This window comes from Cherax quadricarinatus, chromosome 21 (assembly GCF_038502225.1).
Source record: "Cherax quadricarinatus isolate ZL_2023a chromosome 21, ASM3850222v1, whole genome shotgun sequence".
In the NCBI taxonomy this organism is placed as follows: domain Eukaryota; kingdom Metazoa; phylum Arthropoda; class Malacostraca; order Decapoda; family Parastacidae; genus Cherax; species Cherax quadricarinatus.
This window is the reverse complement of record NC_091312.1, coordinates 8214536-8224055: the sequence shown is the minus strand read 5'-3', so window position 1 is coordinate 8224055 and position 9520 is coordinate 8214536. Positions and strand designations below refer to the sequence as shown.

The following is a 9520-nucleotide window of genomic DNA, read 5'->3' as shown; positions in this document are numbered from 1 at the left end:
AAGAAAATTTTATAAAGGATTTAATTTTAAATGCGTTCTTGCTAATTGACCAGTTTTACCTATTCTGCATGACATATATATATATATATATATATATATATATATATATATATATATATATATATATATATATATATATATATGTATTATATATATATATATATATATATATATATATATATATATATATATATATATATATATATATACATATATATATATATATATATATATATATATATATATATATATATATATATATATATATATATATATATATATATATATGTATATATATAATGACAAGTTCACAGATGATAACAGTATTGTACATTTGGCAACACTGAACTTTGCGCGCGCAATATTGATCTTGTTGACGTTAGTCTAATACTTAGCGGTCACTGCTATATTATAGCGTACTTAAATAATTGTTAATTCCAACCTATATGAGGCTGTAGACAAAAGAATTATGTAAAAATAATAAACATATTTCTCATAAAAATAATAAACTCAGTAGATTCACGAATCCAACTTTCTCATTTTACTAATATTTTCACTTTCAAGAAGCAGACTACAGTTTATTAATGTACTCAGGCCAAAAAAAATACGTGTCATTAATATTGTTAAAATAAATGAGAATTGTGTTGCAATAGTCTTAAAGAAAGATTAAGATGATGTTGAATTTAGCGGTATATGGCAAGTAATGGAGATAGTGTGCCGGGCGCCACACACTCTGGTCTGGAGCAGTTGCCAGTGACACGCGCGACGCTCTCAGTGTTGAGTACGACGCTCTCTTCTTGGCCTGGAATACGCTCATTTTTCTGCGTTGTATTCGTGTGACAATCGTTGTTCCTTGTAGAATTAGGACCACGTATCACGTTTTCAAAAAAAATAGGATTGGAGAAATCGTTTTAGTTGTTTTTACGACGTCAGATACATTTCGAGCTAACCACGTTGTTGCTCACGGAACAACATCAGCGTCTAGTTCTTTGGTTCCTTTTTTACAGTTGTAACTGGAGGTGTCAGCCTCTGCAAGTAGCTCATTAGTGAAGGGATGTAATTTATCTACTCAGAGAGTTAATGCACACAGGGAGAATATTGTGTTCTTGTGTGTAGAGATCATTACACAGTGATGAGCACAGGTCAGTAGCTCATCTTTAAAAGGCTGGTGAATCGCTTTGTCATTGCTTGCCTGTCCTTAGATACAACTAACATTTAGTCATCCTAAACCATTTGTTCATGTGCCTTGTAATTTTCTCCTATGTAACTAATATAACAATCGTCTTAACAAAGTCAGTGATATAAGAATATCCTTTACAGCGTAAAATCCAGTCTTAAAATTTAGGAGTAACAACTCTGGGAAGAAAAAGTCTTGGAACTTTTGAGTTACTGGTCGTTGACGTGTTGACTGCTAACCACTGTTAAGTACGGACTAACAGCTACCTACTAACCATCATGAGAGGCAACGAGATGTCTACTGCCATACTTATTGCTTTAGCATTGTTTCACCAAGGTAAGTTCTGTTTAGTTTCAACGTTTTATAAGATGTGAAAATTTGTACTGATAGTTTGCTTTCTCATGGTTTATTAGGATGGTATAATGCTTGTGTTGAATAATTATTTCATAATTGCTTGTTTCTATGCGCGTGTGCTTGCTTTTGATGTAATAGGTTAACAATTAGTGCGCTTATTCGCGTATGTTGTATGTTAAACCATAGACGTTTAGCTTGCCTGCAAATGTTGTATGTTGACGCATTGATGATGTAAAACATCCCCCTGTGAAAGCAAGGGATAATAAGTACACTAAGGGATAATTCACTGGACATGAAGGAGCCAAACGTTTTCAACACCCTACAGATGTGAAGATTATACCAACGAATTCATTACTGTCTTCAAAAGGGATCTTGAAAGTTCCTGTAAGGCATTCTTGATGAGCCAGGCTGTCGTGCGTACGTCGCACTACGTACCGTAAGTAGTAACGGCCTCGCCGGTTTAAGAGCGAGCCTAAGCGACAGTGAATCCTAGAGTTACCACCAGGAAGGTAAACCCGTATGTAAGCAACACTAAAAGAACACAGTGAAAATTCTCTTAAAGTCTATGTATTCCCTTCTATCTTGCAGAGAGAACCTCCCTTTAACGAAAGTGGGGTCCCGCCTGGACGCAGATGATGGGCTCTTGATCTAAGATATTAAAACTGCCATCCTCTTCCCTGGATCAGATTTGTTAGCGTTCATTCCTCAGACACTATCCCTACAGGTTTAGCACTTCCCTGGGATTATACTGTAATAGCTGTTGTAATAATCTTATTCGGATTAAATACATTTGGTTTTGTAGACAATGCGAAAAAGATCAAAGGTTGTAAGCATTCATTGGTGATATATTGAGAATTTAACCTATGATAATCTAGGCTGTCAGTAAGACTATTTCCACTGGGACAGCACGAGAGAAGGTGGGCACAATTCTCAGGACCAGATGAGTTTCCCAGCTCAGCTGTGAACGGGACTACCTACATTAAGCCTTGTTAAAGAGGGTCTGGGGCGCGCGTGAGAACACTTTACATTATGAATGAAACCCCGCCCAGTCTGGGTTGCTGTGCCATGCCTGGGGGTCTAGGAGGAGGGTGCTGTGTGACTGCCTGTGAGTGGGGCGAGACAGGAATCTGAGGCAAGAGGGGTGCCTCCTGCATAATTTACTAGGTTGCAAGTCTCATTATTTATGCTTAGTTGGGCTCTCGAGTTTTGGATTCGTATTTCATTCATATTAATATAGATAGCGTGTACGAGGAGTAATACTGAATAATATTTGCCATTAATTGTTATTGCTTAGGTTTTATGTTTAATGTGTTATTGTAACTAGATGAATTCTCGTCATTGGCAAGCTAGGCGAGGAAATGATTAATCTGCTATGGGCACTCAACAGTGCCTTCCCTTCTAGGAGAGAAGTCCTTGATGCTGGCTAGTTTAAAAAAATTAGTTAATCTCCCTACCCTTGGATCAAACAGGATTACCCCTCCCCTTCCATTTCCCAGGGTATGTATGATCCCTATTGGTTTAGCACTCCTTGATACTGGCTGGTTATTTAAAGAATTTAATCTCCCCTCCCATGGATCAAACCGGATTATCCCACCCCACCCATTTCCCAGGCCATGTATGATCCTTACTGGTTTAGCATTTCCTCATGACTGTGATAATATTGATAATCATCAGTGCCTTGTAAACCATGTGTGACCACGAAAGTGATCTGAAGTAATGTGACGTCCGAATAACAGGAAATACTGTAAGTTGTTTCAGTTCGAGGTAAAAGCTCTAGCACTTATTTTATACTGTTGATTCTTTTACAGCCTAAGATCAGTCATCCTACCTCGGTTCGTTGAAAATAATAATGGATGAGCGCTAAACTCATGGGGGTTCATACAACGCCTGGGAAATGGAAGATAAAATTTTCAGAGAAGGGGGTAAAATAGCATCAGTTTCTTGGATCAAGCGCCCTTCAACACCAAAGCACCTTCTCTGAAGGGAGCTCATTTTAAAGCCCAACTCTACCGGGTACTTATGTACTATAGGCAAATAAAAGAAACAGATGAAGGACGCTTGCATAATTATACTTGACCATTCGTTCGGGATTGAACTTAGGTCCTTCAGTTGGGAACGAAGTCGCTGCCACTAAGCTACGAGTCACTTTTAGCGCCAGACCTATTTTTGTTGTTGAACTTAGTTACACGCCATACCTGCGATTTTCTCGGTCAACTGTGTCATGCTACCCTGCCCGAGGGGTAGCTAGCTGTAATCGTAGTATTGTGCTCGAAATAAAATTTATTACACAATTCAAGTGACAGGGATCAGGCATGTGAAAGTAATGGTCATAGGGAAAATGGAGGATGCAGTAGACTGGAAAATTCTTTCGAAGGACGTGGGATTGTAAGCGTCCTTCCGTTACCAGTGTTGCTCTTTTTTTTTTTTTTTTTAAGAATCGTGTTTTAATAATATATATAATATATCTAGATGTTCCCAGATATTTGCACATAATTTCATTGTCAGCTTAGGTTACGTAATAAGTCCTAGTGCTTTCTGTGGTCATAACATCCTTGAGTTGATGCTTGATCCAGGGAATTAGAGCTACCTTCAGTTCCCCTGATCAGATCTAATTACCTCTAAATCCATAAGAGTAACGTTAATGGTCAACAAATGAATGAATATAATGTAGTCATTACAAACCATTTTCACATGAATGTCCTTAATGTGAGAATGAATTTACAAAACAATCTTATTAATAATAATAATATATAAATTGGTGAAACTTTAAATGCAAGAGGCTCTCAAGATTCTGGAGAGTTTTAAAGAGTGATTGAGAACATCATGAACAGATCAATAGCGCCAGAACTCGGAGGGGAGGAAGCGGGAAAGAGACGTGGGTAATAAGGACAGGAGTGAGACTAAAGGCTTCTGCTTGGGACAGCATTAGGTGTGCATGCTGTAACAGGGAAGATTGGATACCATAAATATGGGTAAGATAGAGGAGAAGCAACAATGGAGTCCGGTGAATTATGGGAAGAATGTGGATGGGCAGAATGAAGGGGTGGTAGGAGAGGCCCTTGAAAGGGGAAGGAGTTTCTGAACAAGATTGAGAAGGGTCGGGGACAAGATTCAGTGGGCGTCATGGAGCAGTTGGTAGGGAGGAAAGAGGGCGTGAGATTGGGGAACCGTACAATAGTGAAGGCAAGAGGTAGTATAAGAATTGAATTGTGGATGACCGTTAATGGGGGCATTAGAGGCAAGGAATAAACTTGACTCGGTAGAAATTGAAAAGGGGTTGAGTATATGAACGATGAAAATAAGTCACTGTTTAACTTCGTTGAGTTATCGTAGGCTAAATATATATGCATCCGTAACATGGTGTGCCCTCAGTATCATTGTAAAAATGATGTATGTTACGTACCTAAAGCCTAAATAAATATTACCTGGCACGGCAAACTTCGGTGTTCCATGTCTTTGCGTTCTATGATTCATGAAAGCGAGAAAATAGTAGTCCGTTGTGTCGAAAAGGTAAAGAATAGAAAGCTGTGGAGGGTACGAGTGATTACTGGGCAAGACGAAGAATTGTGCGTGAGGAAAGACAAGAGAGTCTGAAAGAGGGTGGTATAGACTATTTTGTGTAGCACTCTACTAATAGTGCTGAGAGAGCACTGTCCCTTGGCTTGTGTGAAAAAAACAGCACACGCACGCACTTGGTAATTGTCTGGCTGTGTGGATAACGTACTGTGTGCTCTGTTACCGAGTTTGCAGGCTTGAATCCTGCTATGGACCGAGAGATAATGTATGTATATATAAAGAAAGATTGCAGTCAGCAGGATTCGAAACTACTACTGGGGAGGGTCAAGATTCCCGGGCAGCGCTCTAGTCCACTCGGCCACACAAATCACATAGACTGGGCAGCCTGGTTCGCAAGCCATGTTTCTTTCCAAGCCCGGGCACGTCAGTGAGCCTCAAGCATGGATTCAAGGTATTTCACTTTCCTCCTGTATGTTCTGACCTCTCAAGCTATTTTTTATAACAATGCACCGCGCAGAAACAATCGGGTATATGCAAAGAAAGATCACAGTCAGCAGGATTCGAAACTACAATTGGGGACGGTCAAGATACCCAGGCAGCGCTCTAGTCCACTTGGCCACACACAGACTGGGCAGCCTGGTTCACAAGCCATGTTTCTTTCCCATCCCGGGCACGTCAATGAGCCTCAAGCATAGATTCAAGCTATTTCAGTCTAATCCTGATGTGCCCGGGCTGGGAAAGAAACATGGCTTGTGAACCAGCTGCCCAGCCTGTGGCATTTGTGTGGCCGAGTGGACTACAGCGCTGCCTGGGAATCTTGACCGTCCCCAGTAGTGGTTTCGAATCCTGCTGACTGCGATCTTTCTTTGTATATACCCACTTGTTTCTGTGTGGTGTGTATATATATATATATATATATATATATATATATATATATATATATATATATATATATATATATATATAATATATATATAATATATTATATTATATATTATACAAATGCGTGTGGGTGTGCTTAACAATTCGCAAACAGGCGAATTTATTTACAAACATTATCTCTGTCCAGAGCCGGACTCAAATCTGCAAACTGCATGAAATGCTTAATAATTTCGTCAGTTTGCAGATTAAATATTTCAAATTTATTTCGTGCGAATTGTTAAGCAATTCAAATCTGTTTCGTTGTTCACTGCACATGGCAGGATTTGATGAAATAACTGAAAACAAACCTGGTGCTCCGGGGTATGCGAAAATATCGTCTAGCTACGGCTAGGCGCCCATACTTATTTGGAGTCTTGCGTTGTTGATCAAGTACTGTGCACTCTGATGCATAGTTTGCAGGTTCGAGTCCTGTTGTGGTCGTAGGGATAACGTTTTTATATATATATATATATATATATATATATATATATATATATATATATATATATATATATATATATATATATATATATATATATATATATGCAATAAGATCACAGTAAACAGGTGATTTCAGAATATGCAAAACACAACCACTCTGAAAGAATAGAGAAATTCCAAGCGCTTTCGTGACTACTCACATTATCAAGGAACTATGATAATGTGAGTAGTCACGAAAGCACTTGGAATTTCTCTATTCTTTCAGAGTGGTTGTTTTGCATATATATATATATATATATATATATATATATATATATATATATATATATATTATCACACTGGCCGATTCCCACCAAGGCAGGGTGGCCCGAGAAAGAAAAACTTTAACCATCACTCACTCCATCACTGTCTTGCCAGAAGGGTGCTTTACACTACAGTTTTTAAACTGCAACATTAACACCCCTCCTTCAGAGTGCAGGCACTGTACTTCCCATCTCCAGGACTTAAGTCCGGCCTGCCGGTTTCCCTGAACCCCTTCATAAATGTTACTTTGCTCACACTCAACAGCACGTCAAGTATTAAAAACCATTTGTCTCCATTCACTCCTATCAAAGACGCTCACGCATGCCTGCTGGAAGTCCAAGCCCCTCGCACACAAAACCTCCTTTACCCCCTCCCTCCAACCTTTCCTAGGCCGACCCCTACCCCGCCTTCCTTCCACTATAGACTGATACACTCTTGAAATTATTCTGTTTCGCTCCATTCTCTCCACGTCCGAACCACCTCAACAACCCTTCCTCAGCCCTCTGGACAACAGTTTTGGTAATCCCGCACCTCCTCCTAACTTCCAAACTACGAATTCTCTGCATTATATTCACACCACACATTGCTCTCAGACATGACATCTCCACTGCCTCCAGCCTTCTCCTCGCTGCAACATTCATCACCCATGCTTCACACCCATATTAGAGCGTTGGTAAAACTATACTCTCATACATTCCCCTCTTTGCCTCCAAGGACAAAGTTCTTTGTCTCCACAGACTCCTAAGTGCACCACTCACCCTTTTCCCCTCATCAATTCTATGATTCACCTCATCTTTCATAGACCCGTCTGCTGACACGTCCACTCCCAAATATCTGAATACTTTCACCTCCTCCATACTCTCTCCCTCCAATCTGATATCCAATCTTTCATCACATAATCTTTTTGTTATCCTCATAACCTTACTCTTTCCTGTATTCACTTTCAATTTTCTTCTTTTGCACACCCTACCAAATTCATCCACCAATCTCTGCAACTTCTCTTCAGAATCTCCCAAGAGCACAGTGTCATCAGCAAAGAGCAACTGTGACAACTCCCACTTTGTGTGATTCTTTATAAGAACATAAGAACATAAGAACGAAGGAACACTGCAGAAGGCCTACTGGCCCATGCGAGGCAGGTCCAAGTCTCCTACCGGCTTAAGCCAATGCACCCAACCTAGTCAGGTCAGGTCACATTGACTTAAGGGAGGAACACGGCAACCGACCTGGTAGCACAAGCTATCAGGTCTAACTCACACCCACCCACATCCACTCATGTATTTATCCAACCTATTTTTAAAGCTACACAACGTTCTGGCCTCTATAACGGTACTTGGGAGTTTGTTCCACTCATCCACAACTCTATTACCAAACCAGTACTTTCCTATATCCTTCCTGAATCTGAATTTTTCCAACTTAAAACCATTGCTGCGAGTCCTGTCTAGGCTAGATATTTTCAGCACACTATTTACATCCCCTTTATTTATTCCTGTCTTCCATTTATACACCTCAATCATATCCCCCCTAATTCTACGTCTTTCTAGAGAGTGCAGATTCAGGGCCCTTAGTCTATCCTCATAGGGAAGGTTTCTGATACATGGGATCAACTTTGTCATCCTCCTTTGTACATTTTCCAGAGAATTTATATCCATTCTGTAATAAGGTGACCAAAACTGTGCAGCATAATCTAAATGAGGCCTAACCAAGGATGTATAGAGTTGAAGAACAACCTGAGGACTCCTATTATTTATGCTTCTTGATATGAAGCCAAGGATTCTATTAGCTTTATTGCGAACACTTATGCACTGTTGTCTTGGTTTCAGATTACTGCTAACCAGAACTCCTAAATCTTTTTCGCAATCCGTAATATTAAGATCTACATTATTTAGTTTATATGTGGCATGATTATTGTCCTGTCCAACATTTAGAACTTTGCATTTGTCTATATTAAACTGCATCTGCCACTTCTCCGACCACTGCATCAGTCTATTCAAATCTTCCTGGAGTGCTCGAATGTCCTCGTCAGAATGAATTCGACGGCCTATTTTGGTGTCATCGGCAAACTTGCCGATGTCGCTCTTTATGCCCTCATCTATGTCGTTTATGTAGATTGTGAACAGCAGGGGGCCCAACACTGACCCCTGTGGAACACCGCTCGTGACACTTCCCCACTCTGATTTCTCCCCATTTATGCAAACTCTCTGCTGCCTATTTGTCAACCATGCCTCTATCCAGGAAAAAATTTCTCCTCCTATTCCATGTGCTTTAATTTTCCTCAATAGTCTCTGATGTGGGACCCTGTCAAAAGCCTTACTGAAGTCCATATACACAATATCATATTCATTACCATGATCTACCTCCTCAAATACCTTAGTGAAAAAAGTTAATAAATTCGTAAGGCAGGAACGCCCCTTTGTAAAACCATGCTGAGATTCGTTGATTAATTTATGCTTTTCAAGGTGGCTACGAACTGCCTCGGCAATTATTGATTCCATAAATTTTCCCACTATGGAGGTTAGGCTTATTGGTCTATAGTTCGAAGCTAAGGACCTGTCACCTGTTTTGAAAATAGGTATCACATTTGCCATTTTCCACTTATCTGGCACCATGCCAGTTTGTAGTGATATGTTGAAAAGATTAGCCAAAGGTGTGCTAAGCTCCTCTTTACATTCCTTTAGAACCCTTGCATACAGTTCATCAGGGCCTGGGGATTTGTTAGGTTTTAATTTATCTATTTGCCTAAGGACCATGTCACTTGTGACCCTAATAGTACACAGTTTATTATCGTCCTGTTCTACAAAATTTATC

General features: G+C 39.7%; 1 long non-coding RNA gene across 1 annotated transcript in view; it reads left to right on the top strand.

Annotated features, from left to right (window-relative positions):
- Positions 1 to 727: 727 nt before the first annotated feature.
- Positions 728 to 9520, top strand: part of LOC138853022 (uncharacterized) — a 38663-nt gene continuing 29870 nt past the window's right edge. The window contains exons 1-2 of the long non-coding RNA XR_011392259.1: positions 728 to 781; positions 1321 to 1513. This is a non-coding gene — a long non-coding RNA (uncharacterized lncRNA). The remainder of the gene's footprint in view (positions 782 to 1320; positions 1514 to 9520) is intronic.